At 34.7% G+C, this 13,711-nt stretch overlaps 1 protein-coding gene across 25 annotated transcripts in view; it reads left to right on the top strand.

The window, feature by feature from the left end:
• Positions 1 to 13,711, top strand: part of PSD3 (pleckstrin and Sec7 domain containing 3) — a 785,560-nt gene that overhangs the window by 588,260 nt on the left and 183,589 nt on the right. The window lies entirely within an intron of this gene.

Raw genomic sequence — 13,711 nt, 5'->3', positions numbered from 1 at the left:
AAATGTAAATTCTGAAAGTACCCTCTTCAATTTTTCTGCCTGGTGAACTAATCTTTATTGTCTAACTCCAATATCACATTTTTAGTGATGATTTCACATTGAGTGCAATTGAATAATATTTCAATTTTGCTGTGGAAAATGTTTTTGTTTTCTATTCTTCTGTTACTTCTCACCCCCTACTGACACACAGACACACACAAGCACCACCAATTTATATTTGACTTCAGTATTTGAATTCCACATAGCTGAGGCCCTTTGAGATCGTTTAATTTTTGAGTTCTAGCATAATTACTTTGTTAAAACTGAAACTCCACTATGATGAGACTTATCAGAATAGATATTTTAAAATATGCTCAGTGTCTGGATCGATGCAATGTTAGTCAGCTTTTGTAAATTTTAGGAAACACTTGTTTTCCATTCTTTGTGGAATTCCTTTGAAATACAGGACTCTAGTGGATTTGTATGATTTCTTGGCTGATTTTTTTGTTTCACAGTAAATTACCTGTTTTGAGTAAGGTGAAATGTAGGAAATTAATGATTTATAGTTGCCTTTTAGAAAGAACATAGAAGTAGAAAGGTTATCTGCTCAGCAGTACAGTTTTTGTCATTCTTGAACTGCACCACCTAGTAGTGGACTTAGACATGCTGTGAGTTATACACTTGATTACTGAGAGAATAGATTAGTGTGAAGATTGTTTGGGAGAGTTGTAGGTTGTAAGGTTTTGAGATGTCTAGAAGCTCAGTAGAAATACTCCACTATGATTGTTTTTTAAATGTACAAAATATCCAGGTATGAATCATTGTTTTTACAATCAGGACAGCCCTGTTGTGTCTCCTCCATTTTACTATAACAAAGTACCATAATCTTGAAAATTCTTTAGCCATTCAGTTATACAGAAAAGTCCTAGTTAGGTGAGCTCTTTTATGAAATGAGCTAACTTTATTTATAGAATTATTTTTTTCAAAATACTAATTTATATCTTCATGTGTATATGGTGGAAACAGTCTCCCTTATGGGGAAGCACTGGCACTTAGGGTATCTACAAAAACAGTAAAATCCCACAATGATACAGTCAGGGATCCAGATATAAAGTAATTGGTTCCTATTCTGTGCCAATCCCATATCTCAAATGGAGCTCTGGCATAGATTCTGGGGACTAGGTAGGTATGGGAAGATGGGCAGGAAAAATAGAGAAGGAGGGCATACTGCAGGGGTGGAGGTGTGGCTGTCAACGTAGAAGATCTTCACTTTATCTGTTGTCATTTGCATCCTGTAAGTCCCAGCCAACAGAGAGCCATGCATATTTAAGCATCCCCCCCCACCAAAAAAAAAAAAAAAAAAAAAGCCACCACCAGATGGAGCCAGTCTGCATCTCAGACTACAGTAGATTTTTACTCTCAGAGCTTGACAAGGTCATTTCATTAATTTTCAAAATGTCAAAAAATACTTGCTTTGCAGGATTGAATATTTTCAACCCTCACTTATTTTCAGAGTTTTACTGAGCTGTACTCTTTGAACATTTCTTTTATTGTTGTCCTATTTTTTTTTAATACTCAGATATCATAGAATATACAAGCTGCTCCAACAACAGCCCTGTCTAAAAGAAATGTAGTGCATACCACATAATATAATTAAAGAATTTTTAGTGCCATATTATAAAAGAAAAAAGAAATCAATGAAATTAATTTTATAGTGTATTTTTAAATTTAATCCAGTATATCCAGAATATTATCATTTCAGTATGTAATCAGAATAAAAAACTACTGAAACATTTCTTCCCTTTTTTTGTACTAAATCTTTTGAAATCTGGTGTGTATTTTTTCACTTACTAGACATCTCAATTTGGATTATCCACTTTCAAGTTCTCAATAGCTATAATTGGCCAGTGGCTACCATGTTAAACATTGTAACTCTACAAGCTTCTTTTGGTTGATGTTTATATAAAGAAAAATTATAATTGTATCCCCAAAACTCAGTACAACATATTAACACAATACGTGTGGTCTCAAATGACATTACAATTGAAGGACAGTCATGTAGTAGTCATTTTGAAAAGTATGCCCAGTTGTTAAATAATTTTCTTAAACTAGGATGTTACTTATGCAAAAAGAGGTAGGAAGCATAAAAAGTATTTATTTGTTTAAAAACACAATTATTTGGGGGTATGGAAGCAATATTTTAAGCACCTTATATCCTGTATGAATGATTGTTGTTTGTATATAGGCATTTTGACTGTGCTTTAGCCACTTCTTAAGAAACTGAGATTGACATGTAATACACTATATTACTTTTTTCCCTTTCAAGTACCAGGGACTAGGCCCCCATTTGCCATTTTTTGACCTAACAGTGATTTCCAGAAATGAATTACTTGCATTAAGTGGGACATGCCTTTGATGCTAACTCTAAGTACAGTGCTTTTGAAATTGTGTTTGTGTTGACTGAAATTAAAGGGTTTTCCATAGTGCCTCAGGATTTTAAAACAATCTGATTCCACATTCATTTTAAAAAGTGTTTTAAACTTTCAGCTTAAACTACAAAAGGCATTACATGTTAGGAAATTTTTGTACATTTATATTTTGTACAGCATATTATTGCTTTTATAGATCTCAGAATAGTGTTTGTTTATGTCTCTCTCACTTTGCTATTTAGAGTACTCTGTTTAAGAAGTAGGCAACTTAAAAACTTTTATTATCTATAGCCACTTTTTTTTATGAATGAGAATTTTTACAAAACTGTGTAGCCATCCAAAGTATAAAATTAAACAGAATGCCTAGGCTGACTACATTGTGATACACAGTCTAAGTTTTACATACTATGTGTTTATAAAAAAAACATTCCACCATTCCAGTGGATATACTTTATAATAAATATTATACATTAAACTTTATAAAGCAGAATTATGCTTCATCAACTTCATACTCAGATTTTGTTTACTCCCTGCAAAATATTAAACAGTTTAAAAGAACAAGCTTGGAAACAATGTATATAGTAGTAATTTCTTATAGCTCTTCATTTTTAAAATACTTAACATAATTCCCAGGGTAATGGTTGTTTTTTCTACCCACAGCTCAAAACCCTGCAAAATTAGTAATCACCAAATATTGAGGGTAACTTTATAAATAAATTTTGAGCTCAAGCAGTTAATAACTTCTTAACTCTTAAACTGTATCCTCTTTTTCTCCTTCAGAATGAGAAAATAGTACTTTGAATGTGATCATCTTAAAATACCACTGCATGGAAAAAGAAAAACTGAAAAATTTACTGTGATTTTTGTCTTGGACTTACTAATTTTAAATCAGTCACAATTGCTTTAGAAATAGCCATGTGTGGAGCGCCTGGGTGGCTCAGTTGGTTAAGCCTCCAACTTCAGCTCAGGTGATGATCTATCTCATGGTTGGTGGGTTCGAGCCCCACGTCAGGCTCTGTGCTGATAGCTCAGAGCCTGGAGCCTGCTTCAGATTCTGTGTCTCTGCCCCTCTCCTACTCATGTTCTGCCTCTCTTTATCTCTCAAAAATGAATAAATGTTAAAAAAAATAAATAGCCATGTGTATCATGTGGTCTCTTTTAGGCATGTGGCTGATACACATTAAAAATAAATTTAATATAATCAAACCTATCAAAATTTATATTTCTGATGACAATAATATAGAATGGTATAGTGAAAAAATAAGTCTAATATTTGTATGCGCTTTGTATACAGGTGAAATTAGAAAGGAGATATAATTTTTTCAGGTAAATGGATTTTGGCTTGCTCATATTGAAATTTGCTTTGTATTGTCAGTTGCACAAACAAAAACTTATGTAAGACACTACACAGAATGGAATGATTTTAAACATGCAATATTTGAATGTGAAACTGCAATTCTTTTTTTTTTTTAATGCAAGGGATTTTTTGTAAGACACTACACAGAATGGAATGATTTTAAACATGCAATATTTGAATGTGAAACTGCAATTCTTTTTTTTTTTTAATGCAAGGGATTTTTTTGTTTGTTTTTCAAATGAATACAAATGTATATCTTACCAGTATTAAATCTTTATGGTGACAGTAGAATAATCTATTTGAATACTAGGAATCTTCTTTCTAGATTGATTCCAAACTATGAAATAATCTATAACACTGTATTTTCATATTATTATCATGATGCTATTTACAAACACAATTTTTCATTATAAAAATAAAACATAGGAAGTAGAAATAACCCAGATAACTTTTAGAAGAGAGATAAAAAATACATTAAAAAAATTTTTTAGCTTATTTTCTCTGAGTGAGAGAGAGAGAGTGGGAGATGGGCAGAGAGAGAAGAAGAGAGAGAATCACAAGCAGGCCCCCCACTGTCAGCACAGAGCCCAATGTGTGGCTCAAACTCATGAACCATGAAAACATGACCTGAGCCAAAATAAGGAGTCAGCCACTTAACTGAGTGAGCCACCCAGGTGTCCCCCAAAAATATCTTGAGGCAGATGAAAATGAAAATACAACATACCAAACTTATGGGATATATGAAAAGCAATTCTAAGAGTGTAGTTTATAGTAATTAATGCCTACATTGAGTTAAAGGTAAGATCTCAAATAAACAACCTTATACCTCAAGGTATTAGAAAAAGAACAAACTAAACCCTAAATTAGAAGAAAAAAATAACTAAAGTCAGAGTAGAAATAGAGTCTAAAAAAGACAATAGAAAAGATCAATGAGACAAAGAGCTCAGTTTTTAAAAAGTTAAGCAAAATAGACTTAAGAGGACTCAAAGAAAATTAGAAATGAAACATACATTATAATTGATATCATAGAAATATAGTCAATCATAAAAGACTATTATACGCCAACAAATCAGAGTAAAAAAGAAAATTAAATCCCTAGAAATGAGCACCCTGCCACGACTAAATCATGAAAAACAAAACAAAACAACAAAAAAAAAAAAAAAAAAAAAAAAAACAGAAAAACCAACAGACCCATTACTATTAAGGAGATTGAATCAGCAAGCAAATACTTCCCCAAAAAATAAAGTCCAAGACCTGATGTTTTCCCTGGTGAATTCTACCAAACATCAATGAATTAATGCCAGTCCTTCTAAAACTATTCCAAAAAACAAAGAGGAGGGAAAAGTTTAAAAATCTTTTACAAAGCCAGCATTGTCCTGATACCAAAGCCAGACAAGGATGGGGGGGGGGGGGGGAGTCCATTCCTGATAAACATAGAGGCAAATGATCCTCAATAAAATATTAGCAAACTGAATGCAACAGCACATTGAAAAGATCATACTCCATGATAAGATGGGATTTATTCCAGAGATGCACAGATGGTTCAACATTGCAAATCAATAAATGTGATATACTTCATGATCGAAATGAAGTATAAAAACTATATTTTTGTTTCAGTAAACTCAGAAAAAGCATTTGATAATATTTAACATTTTTTTTAAGATACCTCTCAACAAACTAGGTACAGAGGATGTACCTCAACATAGTCAGGGCTAAATGTGACAACTGCATATCTTATATCCTATTCAACAGTGAAATGCTAAAATCATTTCCACTAAGATCAGGAACAATACCCAAGGATGCCCACTCTTGATATTTTATTCAATATAGTACTGGAAGCCTTAGCCAGAGGAGTTAGGCAAAAAGAAAAAAAAAAAAGAAATAAAAGGCATACAAATCAAAAAGGAAGAAATGGGGCGCCTGGGTGGCTCAGTTGGTTAAGCTTCTGACTTCAGCTTAGATAAGGATCTCAAGGTTTGTGAGTTTGAGCCCCACATCAGGCTCTCTGCTCACAGCACAGAGCCTGCTTGGATCCTCTGTCTCCCTGTCTCTCTGCCCCTCCTCTGCTCATTCTGTCTCTCTCAAAAATATATAAATAAACTTTTAAAAAATATCTTAAAAAGTTTAAAAAGAAGTAAAATTATCTCTGTTTGCAAATGACATTAAGACTAGAAAACCCTATAGACTTCAACAGAATCACTAGTAGATTTAATAAATGAACTCAGTAAAGTTGCACAATATATATAAAATCAATATACAAAAATCATTTGTGTTTCTGTGTTATGACAATGAACTATCAGAACAGATGTTAAGTAAATCCCAAGTATAACAGGATCCAAACCAGTAAAATACTTAGTTATAAATATTTTTAAAAAATGTTAATGTTTTATTCATTTTTTTGAGAGAGAGAGAGAGACAGAGTGCAAGTAGGGGAGAGGCAGGGAAAGACAGAGACAGAATCTGAAGCAGGCTCCAGGCTCTGAGCTGTCAGCACAGAGCCCAACACAGGATTTGAACTCATGGACTGTGAGATCATGACCTGAGCCGAAGTCAGACGCTTAACTGACTCAGCCACCCAGGTGCCCCAGGAATAAATTTAATGAAGGAAGTGAAAGACTGTACACTGAAAACTATAAGGCACTGATAAAAGAAAGTGAAGAGGGCACAAATAAATGGGAAAAGTATTTTGTGTCTACTGCTTGGCATAATTATATTGCTAACGTCTCTGTACCACACAAAGCAATCTATGGATTCAGTTCAGTCCCTATCAAAATTCCAATACCACTTTTTCACAAAAATAGAACACTCCTAAAATTTGCCTGGAACCACAAAAGATGTCAAATGGCCAAACCTATTTAAATCTTTATTTAAATTTTATTTTATTTATTATATATTCTTTATTGTATACTCTTTAATCCCCTTCCGCTATTTCACCTATAAACCTACCCACCTCCCCTCTGGTAACCATCAGTTTGTTTGCTATTGTTAAGAATCTGTTCTTCGGTTTTCTCTTTTTATTTTTCCTGTAATCATTTGTTTTGTGTCTTAAATTCTACACATGAGTAAGATCATTTGTCTTTCTCTGACTGACTTACTTGGCTTAGCATTATACTCTCTACCTCCAACCATGTTGTTGCAAATAGCAAGACTTCATTCTTTCTTATGGCTGAGTAATATTCCAGGGTGAGCATGAGTGCATCTGTGTATGTGCGTGTATTATATGCCTTTCAATTTTGCTGATTATTCCCTTCACTGTGCAGATGTTTTTCATTCTGATGTATTTCCAATAGCTTATTTTTGTTCTTGTTTCCCTTGCCTTAGGAGACATACCTAGAAAAATGTTGTACAGCTGATGTCAGAGAAGTTATTGCCTATGTTCTCTTACAATTTTTATGGTTAGGGCTCACACATTTAGGCCTTTAATCGATTTTAGGTTTATTTTTGTGTATGGTGAAAAAAATGGTCCAGTTTCATTCTTTTGCATGTATCTATCCAGTTTTCCTAACACCATTTGTTAAAGAGACTATCTTCAGTCCACAAAACTGAAAGGTAACCTATAGAATAGAAGATACTTGCAAATGACATAACTGATAAAGGTTGAGTATCCAAAATAGATAAAGAATTTATTAAACTCAAAACCCAAGAAGCAAATAATCCAGTTAAAAAATGGGCAGAAGACATGGACATTTTTACAAAGGAGATATACAGATGGGCAACAGACACATGAAATTATGCTCAGCCTCACTTATCAGGGAAATGCAACTCAAAACTACAATAAGATAATAACCTCATACCTCTCAGAATGGCTAAAATTAACAGTACAAGAAACAACAGGTATTGGCAAGGATGCAGAGAAAGGGGAAGCATCTCACACTGTTGGTAGATATGCAAACTGGTGCAGCCACTGTAGAAAACAGCATGCAGGTTCTTCAAAAAGTTAAAATATAACTACCCTGGGGTACCTGGGTGGCTCAGTTGGTTGAGCACCAACTTCAGCTCAGGTAATGATCTCACAGTCTATGAGCTCAAACCCCACATCGGGCTTTGGGCTGACAGCTCAGAGCCTGGAGCCTGCTTCAGATTCTGTGTCTCCATCTCTCTCTCTCCCCCTCCCTGACTCACGCTCTGTCTCTCTTTCTCTCTCAAAAATAAAATAAACCTTAAAAAATAGAACCAGATGCCTATGATTCAGGAATTGCACTCCTAGGTATTTACCCAAAGGATACAAAAACACTAATTGGAAGAGATACATGCACTTTGATGTTTACAGCAGCATTATCTATAATAGCCACATTTTAAAGCAGCCCAAGTGTTCATTGACTAATGAATGAAAAGAAGACATTGTGTGTGTGTGCGCGCACACACGCACACACACACACACTATGGAATATTACTCAGCCATCAAAAAGAAAGAAATCTTGCATTTGCAATGACATGGATAGAGTTAGAAAGCATTATACTAAATCAAATAAGTCAGAGAGATATACACTGTATGGTTTCACTCATATGCAGAATCTAAGAAACAAACAAAAAAAAATGAACAAAGGGGAAAAAAGAGGAGCAAACCAGGAAACAGACTCTTAACTATAGAGAACAAACTGATGGTTACCAGAATGGGAGGCAGATTGGGGGATGGGTTAAACAAGTGATGAGGATGAAGGAGTGCACTTTGGCATGATGACTACCAAGTCATGTATGGAAGTGTTGAATTACTATTTTGTACACCTGGAACTAATATTACACAGTGTGTTGACTAACTGGAATTTAAATAAAAACTTTCAAAATGACTGTCTTTTTCCCATTGTATATTGATTCTTGCCTTGTTGATTAATTGATCATACGGTTCTAAGTTCATTTCTGAGTTTTCTATTATGTTCCATTGATCCACGTGTCTATATTTATGCCAGTACCATACTATTTTGATTACTACAGCTTTGTAATATCACTTGAAGTCTGGAATTGTAATACATCCAGTTTTGTATTTCTTTTTCAAGATTGCTCTGGCTATTTGGAGTAAACTTTTGTGGTTCTATACAAACTTTAGGATTCTTTTTTTTTAAAGTGTGTTTATTTTGAGGAAGACAGCAGGGGAGGGAGAGAGAGAAACCCAAGTAGGCTCTATGCTGCCAGCACAGAGCCCAATGTGGGGCTCAATCTCACAAACTGAGCCCAAATCAAGAGTTGGATGCTTAACCGACTGAGCCACACAAGGATTCTTAATTCCAGATTTGTAGAAAGTGCTGGTGGTATTTTAATAGGCATTGCATTAAATCTGTAGATTGCTTTAAGTAGTTTAAACATTTAAAAAAATGTGTTCTTCCAATCCATGAGCATGGATTGTCTTTCCACTTCTTCACATTGTCTTGAATTTCTTTTATCAGTGTTTTTTTTTTAATTTTTATTTGTTTAGTTTGAGATAGAATGTGTGCGGAGAACAAAGAGAGAGAGAGACAATCCCAAGCAGGGTCTGCACTGTCAGTGCAAAACCTGATGCAGGGCTCAAACTCTGTGAACTGTGAGATCATGACCTAAGCCGAAATCAAGAGTCACGTTTAACCAGCTTGGCCACACAGCACCCCTTTTTATCAATGTTTTATGGTTTTCAGAGTACAGGTCTTTCACCTTTTTAGTTATGTTTATTGCTAGGTATCTTACTGTTAAATGGAATTATTAATTTCTGTTTCTGCTGTTTCATTATGAGAGTATAGGAATTCAATTGATTTTTGTATCCTGCAAATTTACTGAATTCATTTATCAGTTCTAGTGGTTGTTTGGTGAAGTCTTTAGGGTTTCTATCATGTCATATGCAAATAGTAAATAGTAAAAGTTTGACTTCTTCCTTGCCAATTTGGATGCCTGTTATTTCTTTTGTTTAATTTCTGTGGCTAGTATTTCCAGTACCATGTTGAATAAGAGTGGTGAAAGTGGACATCCTTGTTTTGTTCCTCACCTGACCAGAAAAGTTCTCCAATTTTTTCCCATTGTGTATGATTTTGGCTGTGGGTTTTTCATATGAGGCCTTTATTATATTGAGATATGTTAGCTCTAGACAGACTTTGCAGAGGATTTTAATCATGAATGAAAATTGTACTTTGTAGAAAGCTTTTTCTGCATGTATTAAAATGTGTTTTTTTATCCTTTCTCTTATTGCTGTGACATATCTTGTTGAATGTTTTGCAAATATTGAACCACACTTGCATGCACAGAATAAATCCCACTTGACCATGGTGTATAATTTTTTTTAATATATTGTTGGCTTTACTTTTCTAATATTTTGTTGACAAGTTTCTCATATTAATGAGAAATATTGGCCTGTAGTTCTCTTTTTTGTGATATCTTACCACAGCAATCTTCAGAAAGAAGAACAAAGCTGGAGGCATTAGAATTCCTGATTTCAAACTATATTACAAATCTATAGTAATCAGCAGTTTGGCACTGATATAAAAAACAGACACACAGATCAATGGAACAGAATAGAGAGCCTAGAAATAAACTCATAGAATTTGTTCAATTAATTTTTAACAGGACAGCCAAGAATATACAGTGGGGAAAAGATTATGTGTCCAAGAAATGCCTTTTAGGAAAATTGGGTATCCACATGGAAGAGAATGAAATTGGACCTCTGTCTTCTATTTTACACAAAAATCAACTCAAAATGGATTAAATCTTTGAACTTAAGACCTGAAACCATAAAGCTCATAGAAGAAAATCTAAACAGTATGCTCTTTGACATTAGTCTTGATAGTGAATTTTTAGATTTAGGAACAAGAGCAAAATTAAGTGAGACCACATCAAACTAAATAGTTCCACACAACAAAGGAAACCGTTAACAAAATAAAAAGGCAACCTACTAAGTGGGAAAGATATTTACACTGTTTGTGGAAATGTTAACCTGTATAGTTGCTATGGCAAACAGCATGGAGGTTCCTCAACAAATTAAAAATAGAACTACCAATAATCCCACTTCTGAATATATAGCCAAAGAACACAAAATAATTATCTGAAAGAATTACCTGTACTCTCATATTTATAGAAGAATTATTTATAATATCCAAAGTATGGGGAAAACCTAAGTGTCTATCTAGTGATGTATGGATACAACTATATATACACAATGGAATATTACGCACCCTTATAAAAGAGTGAAATCTTGTCATAGGTAGTAGACATGAATGAATCTGGAAGCCATTATGCTAACTGAAGACAGATGGTATCCCTTGTTGTATTGTAATATGTGGAATTTTAAAAGAAAGTTGAATTTACAACAGTGAAGAATATGTCACTTTCAAGAGTTGAGTTGTGAGGGAAGTAGGGAACAAGTGGTAAAAGAATGTAAACTTCTCAGTTATAAGATGGATACAATCTAAGGAAGTAATGTATAACATGCTGAGTACAGTTGATAACAGTGCATTGAATAGTTGAAATTTTCTGAGAATAGAATTTACATATCTTCACACACAAAATATATATATATATACGTATATTTTTATATATGTATATATTTATATATACATATAATTTTACATATTTATATATGTATAAGTGTGTATATATATTTTATATATATGTATATATTTATATATATACATGTAAATTTATATATACATGTGTGTATATATATATATAAGTGTGAGGTGAGGAGTGTGTTAACTCAATGAGGGACCCCTTTCATGATGTATATTAAATCCTCATACTATATACTTTAAATATCTCACATTAAATGGTCAACTACATGCAAAAAAATTTTTAATAAAGCAACATAGAAGAGGAAATCTGATCCATACAGTAACTAATTATGATTTTCCAGGGTTTTTGCAACCTTCGGAAGATAGTTTTGTGAAAATCAATAGTGGCCATTAATTTTAAATAAATGAATAAATAATTAAATCTCTTACATGCATAAATCAGTAATTCCAGAGGGAGAGGAGGATGACAGCAGAGTAGGAGGATCCTAGGCTCATGTTGTCCTATGAACACAACTAGATAACTATCAGATCATCCTAAATAACCCAGAAATTGACATGAAGACTGACAACAAACTCCACAACTTAAGGGAGAGAAGAATCCTCATCAAAGAATGTAGGAAGTATGGAGATATGGTTTAGGGGAGAAACTGATTCCAGGTGCTACAGAGGGGAGAGAGTTGTGGTCACAGAAAAGGATGAGAGAGAGAGCAACACGCAAGGAGAATATTGCCTCAAAGTCATTGCCCTGGAAAACAAGACGGGCTGGATATCATGAGAACTTGCTTAGAACCTGTATTTTTTTTTAAATGTTTGTTTTTAAGAGCAAGAGAGCAAGAGAGGAGGGGCAGAGAGAGAGGGAAACAGAGAACCTGAAGCAGGCTTTGCACTTTCAGCATAGAGCCCAATACTGGTCTCCAACCCATGACCCTTGAGATCATCACCTGAGCCAAAGTCAGATACTTAACTGACTAAGCCTCCCAAGTGACCCAAGAGCCGGGATTTTTAAAGGTCAGGATGCTTGCCTGGGATAGAGTCCAGAGGGCACTGTGCTGCTCCTGGAGAGAAGGCAGGCAAACCAACCAAAGGCAACAGCATGGAAGCAGCAATCTGAAAAATGCCTGGGGCACCCAAGAGGGAGATTATTCACTCTTGGGGCATATGCCTGATGGGAAGCATTCACAGAGATATCTCTTCAGGAACAAAGGAGCTGGCTAGTGCCAATTCCATCCCCAACCCCTCAGCAAAAACACAGCCACCTACCAGAAGTAGCATATTGCCAACACTGGCTGCCTAACTTGCATACACCAGGCCCTAACTCCCTACATTATGGTGGGACAGCCCTTATCAGGCAAGCATGCCTTATTCCCAGCATGGTGGGCCCCAACCCCAGATGACCAGCAGAAACCATTGCCCATACCATGTCTACTGACCATAGTGTTCTTGTGGAGGTTGTGTCAGGTCTCATTTTACAAGTAGACCAGTGCAAATTTACATAAAACTTGCCACATTCAGACCAGGGAACAAACACTGCTCACAGAAGGCAAGGAGAGCCTCTGCAGATGACCAGCCTGAAGGATACAGCAGCCAAAGCACAATAGCAGAGCAGAGACAGCACACACCAGAGAAAATCCCTGAATCACCAGGTCCAGGACATTACATATTCTCTTCCTTAAGGAGCCATTGCTTTCAGGAGCAGGAAAAATAACTAGATTTTCTAGCACAGAAAAAAAGACAAAGCCTTAGACAAAATGTCAAGATAGAGGAATTTATACCAAATGAAAGAACAAATTACATCCACAGCCAGATATCTAAGAAAAAGATATAAGTAACATTCATGATTGATAATTTAAAGCAACAATTATAAGGATAGTCACTGAGCTTAAAAAAAGTATAGAAAACATCCAGGGGACCCTTGCCACAGAAATAAAAAAGTGAAAACAGAACCATTCAGAGATAAGAGTGCAATAAACAAGATTACAAACATGCTTGATTCAATGAACAGCAGGCTGTAAGTAGTAGAGGAACAATGACCTAGAAGACAAAATAATTGAAAGAAACGAAGCTGAACAAAAGAAGAATTATGCAACATGAGAATGGACTTAGGGAACTCAGTGGTTCAATCAAGCATAATAACATTATAGGAGTGCCAAAAGAAGAAGACAGAAAAGGGGGCAGAAAATTTATTTGAGGGAAGAATAGGTGAAAACATCCCTAATCTGGGAAAGGAAAAAGACATCCAGATCCAGGAGACAGAAAACTCCCATCCAAAGCAAAAAAGCCGGCCAACACCAAGACATAATGCAATTAAATTTACAAAATGTAGTGATAAAAAATTTTTAAAGCAGGAAGACAAAAGATTATCTTCAAATAATCAAATAGCAATGGAGAAAAAAAAACACACATTTTTAATTTGATCACCAAATGCACAACTTTGATAATTATTAATTTTGTGGTTTATTTTAAATATATTTTCGTGGTGG

This window comes from Felis catus, chromosome B1 (genome assembly GCF_018350175.1).
Source record: "Felis catus isolate Fca126 chromosome B1, F.catus_Fca126_mat1.0, whole genome shotgun sequence".
In the NCBI taxonomy this organism is placed as follows: domain Eukaryota; kingdom Metazoa; phylum Chordata; class Mammalia; order Carnivora; family Felidae; genus Felis; species Felis catus.
Note: the sequence above shows the minus strand (reverse complement) of the source record. Positions and strands in the feature narration are given on the sequence as shown.